At 38.3% G+C, this 21,181-nt stretch overlaps 1 protein-coding gene and 1 long non-coding RNA gene across 2 annotated transcripts in view; both read right to left on the bottom strand.

The window, feature by feature from the left end:
- Window positions 1–21,181, bottom strand: part of LOC123877973 — an 87,989-nt gene that overhangs the window by 62,728 nt on the left and 4,080 nt on the right. The gene's annotated exons all lie outside the window — the stretch shown is intronic.
- LOC123877977 lies at window positions 1,211–19,510 on the bottom strand. Its single transcript, XR_006798716.1, has 3 exons — window positions 19,499–19,510; window positions 5,643–5,647; window positions 1,211–1,342 (listed from the first exon to the last, which is right to left on the bottom strand). It is a non-coding gene; the product is annotated as an uncharacterized LOC123877977 (long non-coding RNA).

Here is a 21,181-nt window from a genome sequence, read left to right on the forward strand (position 1 = left end):
CAAAAACATAAAATCAGGCGAAATGCCAGACCAGCCGAAAAACCTTCAATGCTTAATCAGCCTAAAAAAAATAATTATGATCACTATTCATATTATCATGAGATACTACCGGCGCTCCTAAGCGAAATTTATAAGGCACCGCATTTCGATTTTATCAAACAGACTGATCAATTTCGAGAGCACAACAAACGTGGTTTCCTGAGAGTTTCGTTAACTAAATGCATATCGAAACTGAACTATCGCGAAGCGAGTCAAGCGAGCGTGAATTTTTTTTTTAAATATATTTCTGGGATAATGTCATGCCACAAACGCGAGCGTAGTGCAAAGATATTTGCCTAAAATTTCTTTCGTACAACAAAGAAAATAGTATTTTGGTAGTAGGTACTTATTATCGCGCCCTGCCCTAAGGGCAGTACTGTAGGTATATTACCATTAAAAAAAACTTACTCTAATTTTAATAGAACATTTGCCAGGAATTTAACCCGCCAAGCGATGTTAATCCAATAAAAACAAAATCATATTGCATTTAAATGCGGCAGTACACAGTTAATTGCGTGAATACAGGTAAACAAAAAAAAAAACCCCGCTGCCCATATACTATACCTACCTGCTACTCGTAGTACTCAAATTATTGTGCCAGTATTAAAAGTAAATTAGCTGTTATCTAGCGTGGTAGACTACGGCCTAAACCCTTCTCATTCTGTGAGGAGACACTTGTTGCTCAGTAGTGGGCCGGCCATGGGTTGTTCATGGTGAGCTGTTATCAGCAAAGTTATGTTTGAAACTCAAACATTACGCGTTTCAAGTGGTAAAAATAGATAAATGAAAACATTTCTCCTCACTTTTGTAAAAAAAACACTTATTTATGCACCCCGTATTTAAAACTATCTGACTACCTACCTACCATAATTTTAAATTTAGTTAAAGAATAACCAGATAAGATAAACCTACTTTTACACCCATTTTAGGATTTATATTTCTCAAAATGCTTAATTTATTAACCCTGGTCACTATTACTTTATTACAACGGATCACCTTCATTTTTATCAATTAACATTTTATATCCCCAATCACTTAGTAACCATTACAAGTAGAGACGGATTATTTCACTGGCAGGCGTAAAACGAAAAGCTATTTCATGTATACTTCTTGCAATTCACGAAGGCGAGTGATCTTTACTTGTAAACATGGGCATTGCGTAAGTGTGCGTGCGTGTTGGACCAATCAGTCGCGAGCCAGCGCTCGCAAACGCACACATTTAGTGTACCTTACTTATACCGATACGACTTGAACACAAGCATAAGCTACTCGCCTTCGTGAATTGCAAGAACTGTAACTTTTTCTACCTTATCCCAAAGCGGTTTACAAAAAATAATAATTTCACAAAACAACATTCAAGATGCCCAATGAGTGCTGTGTGATAATATCGCGTCACTGTGTGCTAGAAAAAGGAAAACATCTATCTATACAATGAGTGCAGCAAACGATTGAACCTAAATCCAGAAATTCACCTTCCGTAAAACAAAACCACTATGTGAAAATAAATCCCTATCGTAACTCTTAACCAAACTAATTCGGCACACGATTACAAGTGTGAAGATTGAAATACCACGTTCCGTGAGATATTCACCTGTGAAATCATTTAATGAGAAATAAAACCCCGGCAGGACATAGTAGATACATCCTGAAAACTATTTAAAAGTAACAATAACGCCCATCATTAAGTAAACCACACTTTTTATATTGTTTAACACTATGTTCACTATCTATTCCATTGTACCCACGATACAGGATAACCTAGTGCGGGTACCACCAGACACAGGAAAATTGTACAAGACTGTATTTTGTAAATAAACATTTTTCATTTTTCATTGTAAAATAAGCCTTCTAAATACCTCAATGTTATTTAAACCACAATTTGAAGGTCGATCGCATTTGTATAACCAATATACAAGATGAATTATAAACATGTGGGTAATTCTAGGTATCATAACGTTATATAATTTCCATTCCAACTCGGAGCAAAGCTTTTTAACAAAATGATAACTAAATGTAGAACAAACAAAACGAAAACCCACACAAATAATAAAAAAAAAATTACCATTAATAGGTATCAATAAAAATAAAATCATGGAAAGATCCTACCCGTTTATCCAGAAATCCTTTGATGCCATGACTAGGTACTTTGATATATTGAGGCCCAAATATTGGCCTTGTGCTCCAAAATGTCTGTGGTCTACTAGACCTCCACTTCTTTCTCGTTCCTCTGTATATTTCCACTTGTTTCTCTGAGTCGTGAGCGTGACAAGAAAATATTATATTTTCTTGATGTCCCACTTCTGACCTTTTGGGTAAGGTCTGACGAAATCACAAACACAATCTTTATGATAAATTATTATACTTTTATTTCATATTTAAATTTATTAACTTTTACATTTGTCAAATAAATGTTGTTCCTCTTACGTTAGTACATTTTCGAATGTCGTCGTTTTAAAACCACTCTTACAGGTAACCTCTCCACGCTTATTAGCCACTCCCCTTTTTATCTTATCGTTATCGGCCAATCCAAATTGTACAATGAATAAACTTAGTGACTAATATACAAATCATCAAGCTCGTTTAACAAATCATCTAAGTAATAAAGATGTTTTCATCTTATATATTGATTACAAATATTATCCTTTATTATGCTACAATTCATCAACTAAAAACTATAAGAATTTTATATACAGTACGTTTATCGATCAGATGTTGAACAACTTCAGCCAATCAATGACGCCTTCTAATATGATGTTATGATTTGTTATGATTTGAGCGGCGCCAACTATTTAATCAGTAACTTCTACACGTTTATAGATAATTAATATGGGCCAAGCTTACACTATTCAAGCTTTACACTTAATTGGAGGGGAAAAGGGAGTATTAGTCATGATTAGCATGGCTAATATTCTTTAAAAAAAAAAACTTTGACTTCGACAGCAAAAAATCATGAACGTTGATAGTTTGATACCTTATGTGGTCGACATCCAATCTACCCGCACGAAACCTTTTTCGAGTTTCCTAAAGTGTGAAATGCCCTTATGGCGTCCGTGTTTTCAGCCACGTATATCTTCAAAGCATATTCTAAGCAAGCGCACTCCAATCTATACCCCATCATTGCTTTTATAAGCATGATTATCGTCAAGCGCAAAATCCATTCTAATATTATAAATGCGAAAGTGTGTCTATCTATCTGTCTATCTGTCTGCTACCGTTTCACGGCCCAACAGTGTAACCGATTCTGACGAAAGGTACAGGGTTAGCTTGTATCCCGGGGACGGGTGTAAACTTTTAATCCCGGAAAACCAAAGAGTTCCCGCGGGATTTCTAAAGACCCATCCACTTAACCGATTTATATGAAAGGTACCGAAGTAGCTTGCGTCCTTGTAATCGAAATAGGCAACTTTTTATCCCGGAAAATCAAACAGTTCCCACGGGATCTACAAATTCCTGAAAAGCTAGGAATGCGTGACGGTTCCTCTCGTCCTGCAAATGTTCATGGGTGGTTGTAATCACGGATCATCAGGTTACCCACCTGCTGATTTCCTCGCTATTTATACATATTATTTAAAAAAATCTGCATTCCAAACTTTTTTTTCCGCTGGTAGAAATGCAGTTACCCCGCACTAAAGCGGGTATGTGGGACTCACTAGCTATGTACAACATACCCAGCTAAACTAAAAACCCCAGCAATACCGTCCGCGTCAGGTATGAGGCGTCTTAGGATCCCGGGTATCATATGCGACTGAGACGTCCCGACGTTGAACTGGCACAGGTTTACAGCAAACTCCTAGTGCGGGAGAAGATGAGCGTGATGTCTCCTTCTTCTCCCCTGTCTTCTTCTGCGGAGCGGGTGGGCGTCAGCGTCCAGCTCTCTTCAGTGTTATGAAGTTTCACAGAAGGAGGCCATTACGCAGAACGCTCCAACTCGTGACACTACCAGTCATGCAGTCTATTATGCTCGACAGCGAGAGGTTTCCTGTTAGCCTAGACGACAAGAAATGGCGCTGAGGCCACCACGCCGCGCACTTCACCAGTGCAGTTCGATCGCGTAAAAGTTAACTGCGTTTTGTATGGAATTGAAACAGCGCCATCTTCTTGTCACTAGATGGCGCTGTTTCAATTCCATACAAAACGCAGTTAACTTTTACGCGATCGAATAGGTTAAAAATCTCCCACTAGGCACTCAGGATGTAATATGCAAACTAGTGCAAGTCCAACAGACGGAGATAAAATTTCAAAAGGCTTTGTGAGCGAGCACCTACTCGTATTTCAAAGAAGTTTACTTAGAGGTTATTTAAGATGGTGCATGAGATGGTTAAAGTTATAAGTTGTAAGCGCTCAAAGTCGCAGATGCGAACTAGTGTAGCTTATAGATACAGTAGTTAAGTTCGCCGCGAAGACTGGGTTTGGTTTCTGTATAATGAACCGAGTCTTCCTCGAGGATTTACTGAGATTTAACGAGGTATCGTATGATTTGGGGCGGGAAGTGCTTTGAAGCTTCAAAGCTTTAAGATTCTAGGTAACTATCAGAAATTCTACATATAGGATCTTTGTCGATATTAATGCTGCAATATTTTGAAAAGCTTATTATACAATCTAAGATTATGTAAATGAAAAAAAAAAGATTCCGACGAATTGAGAACCTCCGCCTTTTTTGGAAGTCGGTTAAAAAAGCTTGGATTTGACTCGCTCCAGCAATACACGGTGCTGCAATTGCTTGTAGGTATACAGTATGGCATATTATTGTAAAATGAATACTTGAAAAGAGCAACCGCCGAGTTTCTTGCTGGTTCTTCTCGGTAGGAACGGCATTCCGAACCAGTGGTAGATTATTTTGACGATTCAAAAGCACTTGTAAAAGTTTAATTGAATAAAAATATTTTGAATTTGAATTTGAATTTGAAACATGGCAGATGGGGACTTCAATGTAGAGTCTATTTCGGAGTTTATTTATAAGGAACTAATCGACCTGATTCCCTCCTGGCCATTTTACTATCGAACCACGAGGCAACGCCTTCTATGTTCTAACGCAAGTTCTATGTCCCTACGTAGTCCTGAAGGTTTTATCCAATCCAATCCAATCCACCTGAATGGCTTCACTGCTGGATACAGGCCTTTTTAAGAGCGCGCCAGCACGCGGTCCTCCGCCTTTCTCATCCATCCGCTTCCCGCTAACTTCTTCAGGTCATCGGTCCAGCAAGCTGGAGGTCGCGATTTGCTTCCTCATTTCCGTGAAAACTCTTTGATTTTCTGGGATAAAAAGTATGCGTCTCCACGATGCAAGTTATCTAACACCTAAAATACCTAATGTTCGTGCGCTGTGCAACCAAGTAGGTACCCTACCTTGCATATAATATCTTATACCGACATAATATTGTATTGAGTGTACTGTCTCACCCGTATTTCATATAGTTAATTTTAAAGAGGAATGTGCAGCGCCCAGACAAGTCGCCAAGACTTCAGGGCGCTAAGAATACAATGTAAGTAAATAGTTGTAAGAATAATGTAAATACAATAAATAAAATAAAATAAAAATCTTCGTACCTCATGAAAATCTATTGAATAAATGGACCATAGAAAAGTAACAGACTGACAGACACACTTACTCAATTCTATTAGAATGGATTATCCCAGCATAACAGTATGAGTTGAAATGTTCGGACTGTAAGCAATGTTAGCACTGTCTCAGTAGATACACTCATGGTCTGTGGTCGCAATAAGGCCGCCTGTAATTGCTCGGGACGCGGCCGTTAAGCGCTCTACAGCGCTACAGCGCTTTATTGCCACTGTCTGCACTGCATCGTCCGTACTGTAATCGACACTGAGCTAATAAAATGTATTGTTACTGTTGAACTTAACTGCGCTTGCAATAAAACTAGACTTGGATAGCCTAAATGTGCTTGTAAGTCTGGAAAGCTAACCTATTATCACACTAATATTATAAAGGTGAAAGTATGTATATGTGTGTGTGTGTGTGTGTGTGTGTGTGTGTGTATGTTTGTTACTCCTTCACGCAAAAACTACTGGACGGATTTGTCTGAAATTTGGTATGGAAATAGATAATATCCTGGATTAGCACATAGGCTACTTTTTATCGCGGAAAATCAAAAAGTTTCCTCGGGATTTCGAAAAACCTAAATCCACGCGGGCGAAGTCGCGGGCATCGGCTAGTTAACTATAAAAAAGGAGTAGGTTCAATTCAGTTCGTATGTTTTAATCTACACTAATATATTAAAAAGGCCTGTCTTCGTCTGTGTTGGTGTTGGCTGACGGGCGTGCTCTGCCTTTTTGGAGTGTTTTTTTTTGTTGAAACTGACTGGAAAGCGCTCTAAGGGGGTGCCGTGCGTGTGTCGGCGAGCGCCGGCAAACACGGGGTCCATACTTGTATAGTTTCCCTAACTTGTTACAAATAACTACAAACTTGACATTGGCTAATCTTTGTAAAGCCAGACGATAGAGAAAAAAAAATGGAGATAAAATAAAATATAAATAAGTATAATTTAAAAATTGATATAAACAGTAGAAGAAATAAATTACCAACCAAATTATGACGTATAAACAATAAAATTGTGCGTTGAAATACGAAATGGGATCCAGTCCAATAAATTCATGAAAGATAATACTCTCCGAGGCAATTATGATAAAAAGGTTGACCTCGTCCATTATCAGGCCGTGCTATCAGGTAGATCGACCCTCTCAAATAAAGGTCCCTACCTGTTTTATATGAGTATATTAGGGACACAACAAATAGGGCATTTCAAGTACCTTCATTACAGATTTCCAATAAACCAAGAGATGGCCGTTGTTTTTTTTTTCTTTTGTAGTAGCAGCAATCAGTCGACAGACTATAAGAAGTTTTTAGGGTTCCGTACGTCAAAGGAAAAACGGAACCAACTACATCAAGTGGGGTATCATATTATAAAGAAATTTACCTATGGGTACATTCTAAAACAATTTTTTATTATTTTAATGCATAATAGGTTTTGATTTATCGTGCGCAATCTTTATATTTACTTACAGATTTCTTCAATCACTCTTGATTTAATAAAAAAAAGTTCCTAATTCAGCCAACCGTAACTTGACAGATTTGGATAAGAAGCACTGAATATAATATGTAGGCATCGATGTATAAAGGTAACTTAATTAATTTCCATTTTCATAACAGCACTTTCAAAGAAATTAGAGAGACTAAAAGTGTTCAAAGTATTACAAAAGTGCAACTTGCAAGTGCATCGGCAACTAATTAACGTAGCGAGTACAAAGGCTTTGTTGCTATTCGAGTTATAACAGCAACTACTTTTTGCCTTTGTTGCCAAGTTGCAACTTATGAATAGTACAGTGAATCGCTAAAAATATGAATGGTTTCATCCATACTAATATTATAAATGCGAAAGTGTGTCTGTCTGCCTGTCTGTCTGCTACCTTTTCACGGCCCAACAATTTAACTGATTCTGACGAAATTTGGCACAGAGTTAGCTTATATTCCAGGGACGGACATAGGACGGGGATAGACATATATCCCGTAAAATCAAAGGGTTCCCATTTCTAAAGACCCATCCGCTTGACCAATTTGTATGAAAGGTAATGAAGTAGTTTGCGTCCCTGTAACTGACATAGGTAACTTTTTATCCCAGAAAATGAAACAGTTCCCACGGGATCTTTAAAAACCTAAGTGCACGCGGACGAAGTCGCGGGCATCCTCTAGTCCATAATAAATAATATATTCCGTAAATATTTGGCGATGTATCGAAAAAATTATCGTGTGTATTTTTATCCTGAAATGGAATTCTTAAACTTATTTATTCGGAATCTTTTTTCGCGAGTTAATTATTCATAAAATGGAAAATACCTATTCAAGTAAGTATCACTTCAAAGGGGCAAAGGGAACTTCAACTCACACTCTTTTTATGTTCTGGAGGTACTTACACTGAATTTTTTTGTTTATGCTTCAAGGAACGTAGCGATATTAAGTTTAACTACTAAATTTCAAGTTACAGAATGAACGAAAGTATAAGAATCCCTTGTTAAAACCTTAATAAAATCATTGCAAGAGATCTGTATTTTACAGCGGACCTTTCGGTTGAAGAAACAACAGTTCGTAAATATCTTTTGAGAGTTATTCTTACAGAAACATTTGATCTGCAGACCAACCGGGTAATCGCCCAAAGGGAATCAGAGCAATAAGGACCTACCTATTGATGATAAAGCATTGGCGAGGTCTAAGTCGTAGCGTGCCTGCCAAGAGGATGCCTACTCACTCTTCTAGCAAAAACTAAGACAGGTGATAGTACTGAACATTACTGATAAAAAAAACTGCGATTTTTTTTCAAATCTTGTATTTATTTTTAAAAATTCACAATATGTTGCAAAGAAAACATCTGCCTCACGCTAGAGGTCAACGAACGTTCCGTAAATAGGTCACTTGATGTCAATGCCGCGTCATAGGTGGAGCATTGACCCGAGTTTTGCGGGCATTTTCACTTTAAATGGCACTTTGCTGTTTGGAGGTGTCCCTCTCTCTCGAATCTCTAGGTTCTAAATTGTATCCATGCGAAAAATCATGTCGATCCGTTGCCACATTCAGACCTGATTGAAGGACAAATCAACAAACAAAAACTTTCGCATTTATAACATGGGTAATGACTGGATGATGCCTGTGAATTCTCACAGAAACATTCGATCTGCAGTCCGGTCGGGTAATCCTCCAAAGGGAATCAGAGCAATAAGTATTCCGCGCTAAGCCGCGGCTTGGAACACTGGCGTAATTATCCGTTGCGAGAGATTACTGGAATCGTGCCTGAACGAGCACCGAGCGGACTGATTATGAGGGTATTATTGAAGATTCATTTATGAGTAATTACTAAAAATCTCGTAAAACTCACTGATTTTCCGGGATAAAAAGTAGCCATGTTACTCTCCAGGTCTTAAATTGTATCCATGAGAAAAATCACGTCAATTCGTTGCCATATTCCGACCTGATTGAAGGACCAAATCAGCAAACTAACAAGCCAACACTTTCGCATTTATAACATGGGTAATGACTGGATGATGCCTGTGAATTCTCGCAGAAACATTTGATCTGCAGTCCGGTCGGGTAATCCTCCAAAGGGAATCAGAGCAATAAGTATTCCGCGCTAAGCCACGCCTTGGAACACTGGCGTAATTATCCGCTGCGAGGGATTACTGGACTCGCGCCTGACGAGCGAGCGCCGAGCGGACTGATTGTGAGGGTATTATTGAAGATTTATTTATGAGTAATTATTAAAAATCCCGTAAAACTCACTGATTTCCCGGGATAAAAAGTAGCCATGTTACTCTCCAGGTCTTAAATTGTATCCATGCGAAAAATCACGTCAATTCGTTGCCATATTCCAATCTGATTGAAAGACGAATCAACAAACCAACAAGCCAACACTTTCGCATTTATAATGTGGGTAATGACTGCATGATGTCTGAATTCTCACAGAACTATTTGATCTGCAGTCCGGTCGGGTAATCCTCCAAAGGGAATCAGAGCAATAAGTATTCCGCGCTAAGCCGCGACTTGGTACACTGGCGTAATTATCCGCTGAGAGAGATTACTGGACTCGAGCCTGAACGAGCGTCGAGCGGACTGATTGTGAGGGTATTATTGAAGATTTATTTATGAGTAATTATTAAAAATCCCGTAAAACTCACTGATTTCCCGGGATAAAAAGTAGCCATGTTACTCTCCAGGTCTTAAATTGTATCCATGCGAAAAATCACGTCAATTCGTTGCCATATTCCAATCTGATTGAAAGACGAATCAACAAACCAACAAGCCAACACTTTCGCATTTATAATGTGGGTAATGACTGCATGATGTCTGAATTCTCACAGAACTATTTGATCTGCAGTCCGGTCGGGTAATCCTCCAAAGGGAATCAGAGCAATAAGTATTCCGCGCCAAGCCGCGCCTTGGTACACTGGCGTAATTATCCGCTGCGAGGGATTACTGAACTCGCGCCTGACGAGCGAGCGCCGAGCGGACTGATTGTGAGGGTATTATTGAAGATTTATTTATGAGTAATTATTAAAAATCCCGTAAAACTCACTGATTTCCCGGGATAAAAAGTAGCCATGTTACTCTCCAGGTCTTAAATTGTATCCATGCGAAAAATCACGTCAATTCGTTGCCATATTCTGACCTGATTGAAGGACCAAATCAGGAAACCAACAAGCCAACACTTTCGCATTTATAATATGGGTAATGGATGATGCCTGTGAATTTTCAGATAAACATTTGATCTGCAGTCCGGTCGGGTAATCGTCCAAAGGGAATCAGAGCAATAAGTATTCCGCGCTAAGCCACGGCTTGGAACACTGGCGTAATTATCCGCTGAGAGATTACTGGTCTCGTGCCTGAACGAGCGTCGAGCGGACTGATTTTGAGGGTATTATTGAAGATTTATTTATGAGTAATTATTAAAAATCCCGTAAAACTCACTGATTTCCCGGGATAAAAAGTAGCCATGTTACTCCCCAGGTCTTAAATTGTATCCATGCGAAAAATCAGGTCAATTCGTTGCCATATTCCGACCTGATTGAAGGACCAAATCAGCAAACCAACAAGCCAACACTTTCGCATTTATAATATGGGTAATGACTGCATGATGTCTGTGAATTTTCGCAGAAACATTTGATCTGCAGTCCGGTCGGGTAATCCTCCAAAGGGAATCAGAGCAATAAGTATTCCTCGCTAAGCCGCGCCTTGGAACACTGGCGTAATTATCCGCTGAGAGGGATTACTGGACTCGCGCCTGACGAGCGAGCGCCGAGCGGACTGATTGTGAGGGTATTATTGAGGATTTATTTATGAGCTGTTCCTTCATTACTTTTTGAAGAATCCCCAATCTAAACGACTGTTAAAGAACTACTTTAACAGTCGTTTAGATTGGGGATTTCTAGAACTATTTCAATTTTTTAACCGACTTCAAAGAAGGAGGAGATTCTCTATTCGACTGTATGTTTTTTTATGTTTGTTACGCGATTGCTCCGCCAAATATGAACCGATTTTGATTTTTTTTTTGTTTGGTGAGTTATAGTACGTTTTTGTGAGTACTGTGAACGTGCCACCTCTTGGTAAACCAAACAGAGGACGTGGATTTTACGAATTTTGGAAGAGCCACTTAGTGATTATTAATAATTAAGAAATAATTTATTTTTGACACAGGCAGCAATCCAATTAAGAAAACGACACATATAGAGAGAGCGAGTTAAGTACGGAAGCTCTTGTAAAATATTCATTACTCTAAAAGAGTGAACGTAATGTAATGAAAATTTACAAAGAAAAGCAATAAAGTAAGTAAAATATGTTCACCAGAAGCGTTTCCACATCGATTAATCTTTGTTCTGGCCGACATGTGCGATATTGCTTACAATGGTAATATAAACTACGTCTTCCAAAGTACATTCTTGGAAATCTCTATGTTTAATTTGATAAAGTTCCACCAAACAGATGGAAACAACCATGTTGAAACGACCAAATATCCTACTTATCGAATTAAAAACTTTTGCCTTGATTTCCCCATGCTGAAATCCGGTGGAAACACTGCCGAAGAAATTGGTTCCACAATTTGTCGATTGCCACCGCGTGATCCAGAGTTATTCTTTTTTTTAAATAAAAAATAGCGAGCAAACGAGCAGGTGGGTCACCTGATGTTAAGTGAATACTGCCGCTTATGAACATTTGCAGCACCAGAGGTACCGCCGATGCATTGCTGGCTTTTCAGAAATTTGTTGGTCAGCCCCTTGAATAACCCCATGTTGTAATCTAGTGGGAACACCGCCGATGGGAGTTGATGGGAGTTTGCATGTGCGTGGAAAAAAGGATCTGGCACAACGGGCGGTCGAAGTGCACCAGGCACCCAGGCGGTGAGGGTGAGATTGCTTGCGGTGGCGTGCGGTGCGGTTGTAGAACAAGTGCGAGTTGGACTCGCATATGAAGGGTTCCGTACAAGATATTTTAACATTTTTATATGCAGCGCTGCAAGTTAATGACAACAGCGCCATCTATATGTGATTTAGTAAATTAATTTTTTCGTGAACGCATTTTAATTTTTTGATGTGTGATGCAACCACACCATTCACTGTTGATTTATTCCTTTACTTGTGCTATAAGACCTACCTACCTACCAAATTTCATGATTCTAGGTCAACGGGAAGTACCAAATAGGTTTTCTTGACAGACACGATGGACGGACGGACGGACAGACAGACAGACAGGTGACGTCAGACAAATATAAATCCACCTTAAGTTGTAATCCAGCAGGTACTACAGATACAAAGCCTTTGTTGTGAGAACATTAATTGTTTTTCGATCTAAGCTTTGAGAGAATTTTAAAAGCTTCATCTGATATTTTACGAGACTTTCTTTGAGAAAGCTATTACTGCCAATTATTTTGTAAGTGCTGGTATAATATTGTTACAAAATATAAATTGTTTCAGAGAGATCAGCACATAGCAATTATAATAGATTCTTGTGCTTACTTCTGAATTGCTGTTTCATTTGATATCCCACCCGATGAAATAGCAAAAAAAAAATTTGAGACTCCCACTTTTTTGAATGTAACATCCGTCAGGTCCATTTTTTTCGTATAAAATGTAACCTAAGTTACCCGGACCATAATAACGAATTACAAGAAGATTAAAATTAAGATTTATTAAATTAGATTAAGATTTAATTAAAAGACACTATATTTAGCAAAATCGCCCAATAATTTAGGCGCCACGGTGGAGCACACAGAATCTATTACAAACATACATAGGTACAACACTACTAACAATTTTTGGAAATTCTGGCGAGGCGGTTCAGCTAGTTTTTAACCCCCGACCCAAAAAGAGGTGTGTTATAAGTTTATCGTGTGTATCTGTGTATCTGTCTGTGGCATCGTAGCGCCTAAACGAATGAACCGATTTTAATTTAGTTTTTTTTGTTTGAAAGGTGGCTTGATCGAGAGTGTTCTTAGCTATCATCCAAGAAAATCGGTTCAGCCGTTTGAAAGTTATCAGCTTTTTTCTAGTTACTGTAATAACCTTCACTTGTCCGAGGGTGTTATAAATTTTTAATTTACACTTGTAATACAAGTTATTCTTGAATGAATGTAAAAAATTACGAGACATTTCTAATCTGGTTACAGAAAGGCTGGCTCATTTTTTTGCGCAAAGGATCAGCCTGGTTAAATCAAGAATACTGACTGAATTTCCGCAGTCAGTATTCTTGGCACCATTCCACGCAATGATTTGAACATTAATTAGATAAGACTAGCTTTAAGTTTTACTGTAACATTTTCAACTTTAAAAAAAAATAGCTATTCCAAAATGATTATAGGATGCTATATAATTTGAATAGCACTTAAGTGCAATGAATATTTATTAATTTACTATTCATAAATTGCAAGTTGCGCCAACAAAGTGGAATTTATTATGCTAATGGATTCCTGAAGGCTTTGTTATCGTTGTATTAATTAACTTCCGATGAGCTTGGGAATCTCCATCGAGGTTGTGTAATCCCTTCTACACCCGGGTAAAATGGAGAAAGATTCTCCATTATTATTCACTACATTTCACAAAGTTATCACTAAAGCTAAGGCCCAAGATCATAGGTTTCACCACCACATTAACGATGAGGCAATCCAGCTACTCGACGTAACGAATATAGTGAGATGACTAAAAAGGACACCCTATGAGTTAGTTTTACTAATAAGTGAACATGTGCCTAGTGTAAGTGACAAAAGAACATGTGAACAAAGTGTATCTCGAACGAGTAGGCGGGTCATCTGATGTTAAGTGATTAGCGCTGCCCATGAACATTTGCAGCACCAGAGCAACCGCCAATGCGTTGCCGGCCTTTTAGGAGTTTGTTGGTCCGCCCCTTGAATAACCCCATGTTGTAATCTAACGGAAACACCGCAGAAGGAAGTTGATTCCACAGTTTACATGCGTCAATGGAAAATTTCATAGTATATCACACTAATATTATAAAGGCGAAAGTTTGTATGTGTGTGTGTGTATGTGTATGTGTGTGTGTGTGTGTGTATGTTTGTTACTCTTTCACGCAATAATTACTGAATGGATTTGGCTGAAATTTGGAATGGAGATAGATAATATCCTGGATTAGCACATAGGCTACTTTTTATCCCGGAAAATCAAAGAGTTCCTACGGGATTTTAAAAACCGAAATCCACGCGGGCGAAGCCGCGGCATCTTCTAGTAAGATAATAATTTATAGGCTTACGGTAAAGTAAAACTACTTATTATTCAAAAATTTGTAGCTTTTGACATTCTGTAATCAGAAAAAAAAAACTCAAAGTTTATTTCATTTCAAAGCCTCGATAGCTCAACGGTTGAGGAGCGGACTGAATTCCGAAAGGTCGAACGGTTCAAACCCCACCCGTTGCACTATTGTCGTACCCACTCCTGGCACAAGCTTTACGCTTAATTGGAGGGGAAAGGGGAGTATTAGTCATGATTAACACGGCTACTATTGTTTAAAAAAAAATTGGTTGTCTGTAAAGTCGGTTTACTGACGATAGTTGAACGTGACAACAAAGGCCGATTGTGCTTCTTTGTCGCTCGTTCCGCGGTCTCGCTTGCGCTTCAAGCCTTACATGGAACGCCTCAGAGCGAGGTAACGCCGCATGAGTCATGTTTTTTCGTGCGTGCAGCCGGCTCTATCAAATTATAAGACGTTGTCACGTCAAAAGATTTTAGATTATTTTAAAAAAGAATGAAAATCACAAGATTTTAATATCGACGCTAACAAAAAACAAGGAATCGAAATCTGAATTTATCCGACGAGATATTATTTATTCAAAGGCGAACGAGAGGCAAGAAAAGAAGCAAAAAAGATGCAATAACCAATAATGAATAATTACAAGTTTAATATCGAGGGAGCGGCGACTGTTTAATCTCGACCCATGAATATATTAAGCAGTTCATCTTGATACTTGGAAGCTGGGAAGATAACTTTTCACGAGCTAAGTTACAATAACTTTAAAGTCTGGGCAAGATAATGGAAAGGATAAAGTATAATCCATTTTTAGTGTTCCATACGTCAAAAGGAAAAACGGAACCCTTATAGGATCACTTTGTTGTCTGTCTGTCTGTCCGTCCGTCCGTCGTCAAGAAAACCTATAACACCTTTGAGAACATTTTGGAGAACTCTCAAGCATGGTCAGCGATGCTTTCCTTGACCGTTAAAACAAGTGATATTAAAGAATTGCGAAAACGTACATAATAACCTTAATTTGATTTCGTCTGGTGGGAGGCTTCGGCCGTGGCTAGTTACTACCCTACCGGCAAAGTCGTGCCGCCAAGCGATTTAGCGTTCCGGTACGATGCCCCCTGTCAGGTTAGCCCGCTTCCATCTTAAACTGCACCATCACTTACCACCAGGTATGATTGCAGTCAAGGCCTAACTTGTATCTGAATTTAAAAAAATTTAGGATCAAAAAGAGAGTTTCTACACTGTAGCTCACTCTGGTATAGGTATTTTGAAGTAATGCAGCACTTAAAACCACATAAAAACACGATGGATAATGGGATACACTCATAGTATGAAAGGAGAGCAATTGAGTTTATTTTTAATACGACTTGAGTCACTTGAGTCGCTCTCAGTGTAATGACTTTCAAAAGAGGGGAGTTTACCGCTTAGCGAGTTCTGCGGCCCTGGTACTTCAATCTATACCTACATATAGAGACTTGTCCAGATTGACTGACTGACTAACCGACTTGACTGACTAACCGACTTGACTGACTAACCGACTTGACTGACTAACCGACTTGACTGACTAACCGACTGACTGACTGACTAACCTACTGACTGGCTGAATAACCGACTGACTGACTGACTTACTAACCGGCTGACTGACTGACTGACTGGCTGACTGACTTACCGACTGACTGACTTACCGACTGACTGACTAACTGACTGACTAACCGACTGACTGATCTATCCATCAATGCACAGCCTAAACCGCTGAGGTTAGAAACTTTAAAATGTTGACAGTAGGTTCTAAAAGACGGTTTTTGGAAATTCCATCCCTATAGCGATTATATACCATGGTCCATGACTCTATCAATGAAAGTTGGTATAATTTGTCTAGAGGCTACAGGTTAAACATAAAGACATACCTATTTCAGGACCTTTCTACCTTAAAAGGGGGTTAAATAGAAAATAAAAGTTTGTATGAAAGTTCTTAATTTTTTCAAGTTATGTCACTAAAAAAATTGATATTTGAGCTTCATAAATTAATTTGATAACCCCAAAAAAACACTTATTTCATAGTTTTAAGTCTTAAAATTAAAATTAAAACACGAGTGGCCTAGCTGTGAAAACGCATATCAAACGTTTGTGATTGTTAAGCAACGTTGACCCAAATCTACGGGATGGGTGACCGACTTTGGAGAGAACTATAAAGAGGGCAAACCATACTGGCTGCCACTTTTGGTTTACAACGCCATCACACTTAATAATATTATAAAGGTGAAAGTTTGTATGTGTGTGTGTGTGTGTGTGTGTGTTTGTTACTCCTTCACGCAAAAACTACTGGATGGATTTGGCTGAAATTCGGAATGGAGATAGATAATATCCTGGATTAGCACATAGGCTACTTTTTATCCCGGAAAACCAAAGAGTTCCTACGGGATTTCGAAAAACCTAAATCCACGCGGACGAAGTCGCGGGCGTCAGCTAGTAGAAAATAAAATAATGAAGCTAAAATCGCATCCAGTATCTCACCTGAAAAACAGGCAACGCGCAAATATTAAACGACACAATTACAGTTAAGTGTTAGCGATAAGAGAAACCATCGCCGCCACCCCCCACCCCCCACTCCCCCCACTCCCCTGGGCTCCAAGAGGGAGGGAAGCGAATACGCGAATTTAGTCAACATTCATAAGATGGAATTAGAGATATTCAACAATGCGTATCTGCCACATTTATTTTATTCTATGGCGAAGAGAGTACACAGGGCTACTAGATAACCTTTTTTTCAGATATAAGTAAGCCATTGACTGCAATTTCACCTGGTGGTAAGTGATGATGCAGTCTAAGATGTGAGCGTGGTAGCCTGGAAGGAGTACGGCATCGTACCAGAACGTTGAATCGCCTGGCGGCACGGCTTTTCAGTCGCTGTCGGTATTTTATCCGACATTTTGAACGATTAATCAAAAACCATTATGCATAAAAATAAATAAAAGTCTGTATTAGAATGTACAGGTAGAGCCCTTTCATATTATATTCCACTTGGTATATATCTTACTTTGAAAATTGAAAAGACTATGCTATTTGTTCATGAACATATTTTAATTTTTTGTGATGTAACCATAAATTCACAGTATTCGGATGTTTTTTTTTCGGATGATTCTAGGCCAAGGGGAAGTACCCTATAGGAGTTGAATGATTCTAGGTCAACGGGAAGTATCCTATAGGTTTTCTTGACAGACACGACAGACACATACAGATAGACACTAGACAGATAGACAGACAACGAAGTGAACGTACCTTTAAAGGTTCCTTTTTCCTTTTGAGGTAAGGAACCCCAAAACTGAAAAGAGTTCCTTCCATTTGCAGTGGAACCTCCTACACTGGGCAACCGAAGAGATTTATAGCCACAAGGGTCAATATTAATTCCGATTGTGGCATCCCTAACTTGACGGCATAGAATTCTGTTGATTGTGCGGATTAGGCGATATTGTTCGCTGCAAGCGAATTTGAAATCAAATCCCCTGAGGATACGGTCGCAATTTATTTGTATGTGCGCGAGGATACGATATCCGATAATAAAATACGATGGAGGGGATAGGGGATGTATTTGAGAACGCTGTCGAGATTGCTTGAACCCGGCTACTGTCGGTTGTTTTTCTGAATGCAAATGGCGATTGGGAAGATTGAGCTGGGATTTTTATACGATGTTTTTAAGAATTATGTTTGGGAATAAAGTACTGTTTGACTAGTTTCATATCAATTAGAGCTTATAAAGAGTTTAGATAAACAGGACTTGCCGAAGTTACTTTTAAATACAAGTTGAAATGCTATTTTATTAACAACCCATTATAATTTATAATTTGACTTCATCTCGTAAATTCAAATCAAAATCGTGTATTCAAAACAGGTACACCTTTTGTTTGTCAGATTTGAAAGATTTGAAAGATGATATAGTATTCATTATGTAAACTTATGTAGAGCTACGAGGGTTCCAAACGTGCCCGAGTCTGAGAAGAGCCCACAACAAACTCAGCCGGGTACAATTTTTTTTTTATTATCACCACTTCACAATATTACTATTTTTTTTTTTTAAAGAATACTAGCCATGCTAATCATGACTAATACTCCCCTTTCCCCTCCAATTAAGCGTAAAGCTTGTGCCAGGAGTGGGTACGACAATAGTGCAACGGGTGGGATTTGAACCGCCGACCTTTCGGAATTCAGTCCGCTCCTCAACCGTTGAGCTATCGAGGCTCTATTACAGGTTGTATTTCTATAAATAATAATTTATATTATTTATGGAAACACTATCATACCCTATTGATAAATAGACGGAATGACTCTCATCATGTAAACCTTAGTGGAACTCTATCATCCAATGGATGATATTACTTACTTATTATTTAAAGGCAAGTTAAGGTATAAAGGCGGCCTTTTCACAACTAGTGATGTCTCCCAGACAACCTATGTAACAAACGATAACCCAAATATCTCTACTATCCATACAAATGTATTTAAGAGATTAATACATTCAACTCAAATAGATATTTGAGAGAAAACATAACATATGGGAATTGTTACAGCGCAACCCAAAATGAAGTTCAGATTACGGCAAATAGAACAATACAAGTAATTCCATACAGCGTGCATACAGCACACACAAAGCTAAACTCGTCCAAGCGATTTTATTATTATTGCTCTAGGTATTAAGGGATGTTTTGGGGTGCATTTATGCGGTTTAGGGGATGATTATATTGTGATTTATGAGCTTAATTTACGAGTACATTGAGGGAAATGTATAAGCGAGGATTGAGATTTTTTCGACAGATTTTAGACGGAAAAAACCGTTTGGGATTTGTCACTGTTTTGACTGTACGAGGAATAATACTTGAAAGTATTGGATTGGTGGAATGTATGTAAATCTTTGAACCTAGTTTTTAACCCCCGACCCAAAAAGAGGGGCGTTATAAGTTTGACGTGTGTATCTGTGTATCTGTGTCTGTGGCATCATAGCTCCTAAACTAATGAACCGATTTTAATTTAGTTTTTTTTTTGTTTGAAAGGTGGCTTGATCGAGAGTGTTCTTAGCTATAATCCAAGAAAATCGGTTCAGCCGTTTGAAAGTTATCAGCTCTTTTCTAGTTACTGTAACCTTCACTTGTCGGGGGTGTTATAAATTTTTTAATTTACACTTGTTCATTATGGGATCTTGTATGGATATAATACAATTATAATTTACAACCTGCAATTGACCTTTACACTATGAGATAGTATCTTATCGACCAAATTAGTTGGGAATTAGGATCGTCATCCTAACGTCTCGTCGGACAAATTAATAATGGATACTTTATTGCTAGATTCTCTCGATAGTTCATCAGAAGATTATGATGCGGAGTTTGATTTACTTGTGTTTCTTTTTAACCGACTTCCAAATAAGGAGGAGGTTCTCAATTCATCGGAATCTTTGTAAGTACTTAAAAAATATAAACTTGATACTGGATATCAAAAACCATAAAATTTTTTGAGTGGAATAGAGTGAATTCAGTCTGTAATCGCAAGTGGTCTATAATCTTATCATATCCATTTTATAATTATTTAAAAAAAAACACCTTCAATTCGTGTAGTCCCGTTGGCCCCGCTAACCGTGTCCCCGTTGACGGGGACAGCGGGATTCGAATAAAATTATTAACAAGTGTAAATTAAAAATTTTCAACACCCCCGACAAATCATTTTCAAATAAATAATTATGTATATCTAGGCAACGTCCATCTTGACAACTTGACATTTGTCAATTGACACTTGAATATTATTAACCTAAGGGTTATCTAACCTTCTTTTCTACATGAAAACTAGAAAATAGCTGATAACTTTTAAACAGCTGAACCAATTTTTTTGGATTATAGCTAAGAACACTCTCGATCAAGCCACCTTTCAAACAAAAAAAAGTAAATTAAAATCGGTTCATTCGTTTAGGCGCTACGATTCCACAGACAGTTACACAGATACACACGTCAAACTTATAACACCCCTCTTTTTGGGTCGGAGGTTAAAAACTTGTCCCGTTGTCCCCGCTAACCGTGTCCCCGTTAACCGGGACATCGGGATTCGAATAAAATTATTAAAAACTTGTCCCGTTGTCCCCGTCACACTAATATTATAAAGGCGAAAGTTTGTATGTGTGTGTGTATGTTTGTTACTCTTTAACGCAATTACTACTGAATGGATTTGGCTGAAATTTGGAATGGAGATAGATAATATCCTGGACTAGCACATAGGCTACTTTTTATCGCGGAAAATCAAAGAGTTCCTCCACGCGGGCGCAGCCGCGGGCATTTTCTAGTAGTAAATTAGATACCTACCTATTTATTGTAGCAGTATGTATAAATGTAAAATAAATGTATCAGGCAAGCATAACATTAGGTAGGTACGGTAGGTATAAAGAGCGGTGAATCATGTATGTTAATTCAATGCGAACAGCACTTGATATCTTAGACCGAAGCTCTTTACAACTATCTAGGTCCTAGGAGCTGTGTTCCCCGGTAGTTTAATGCAGTTAAATTATACTACATCTCTGGTGATTTAACTAACTTACTACATCTAACTGTTCGCTATTGAAACTGCAGTGATATTACTAAAGTTTCACTGTAATTTTTAACCCCCGACCCAAAAAGAGGGGTGTTATAAGTTTGACGTGTGTATCTGTTTGTCTGTGTATCTGTGTATCTGTCTGTGGCATCGTAGCTCCTAAACTAATGAACCGATTTTAATTTAATTTTTTTTGTTTGAAAGGTGGCTTGTTCGAGAGTGTTCTTAGCTATAATCCAAGAAAATCGGTTCAACCGTTTGAAAGTTATCAGCTCTTTTCTAGTTACTGTAACCTTCACTTGTCGGGGGTGTTATAAATTTTTA

The sequence above is a fragment of the Maniola jurtina genome, chromosome 25 (assembly GCF_905333055.1).
Source record: "Maniola jurtina chromosome 25, ilManJurt1.1, whole genome shotgun sequence".
In the NCBI taxonomy this organism is placed as follows: Eukaryota; Metazoa; Arthropoda; class Insecta; order Lepidoptera; family Nymphalidae; genus Maniola; species Maniola jurtina.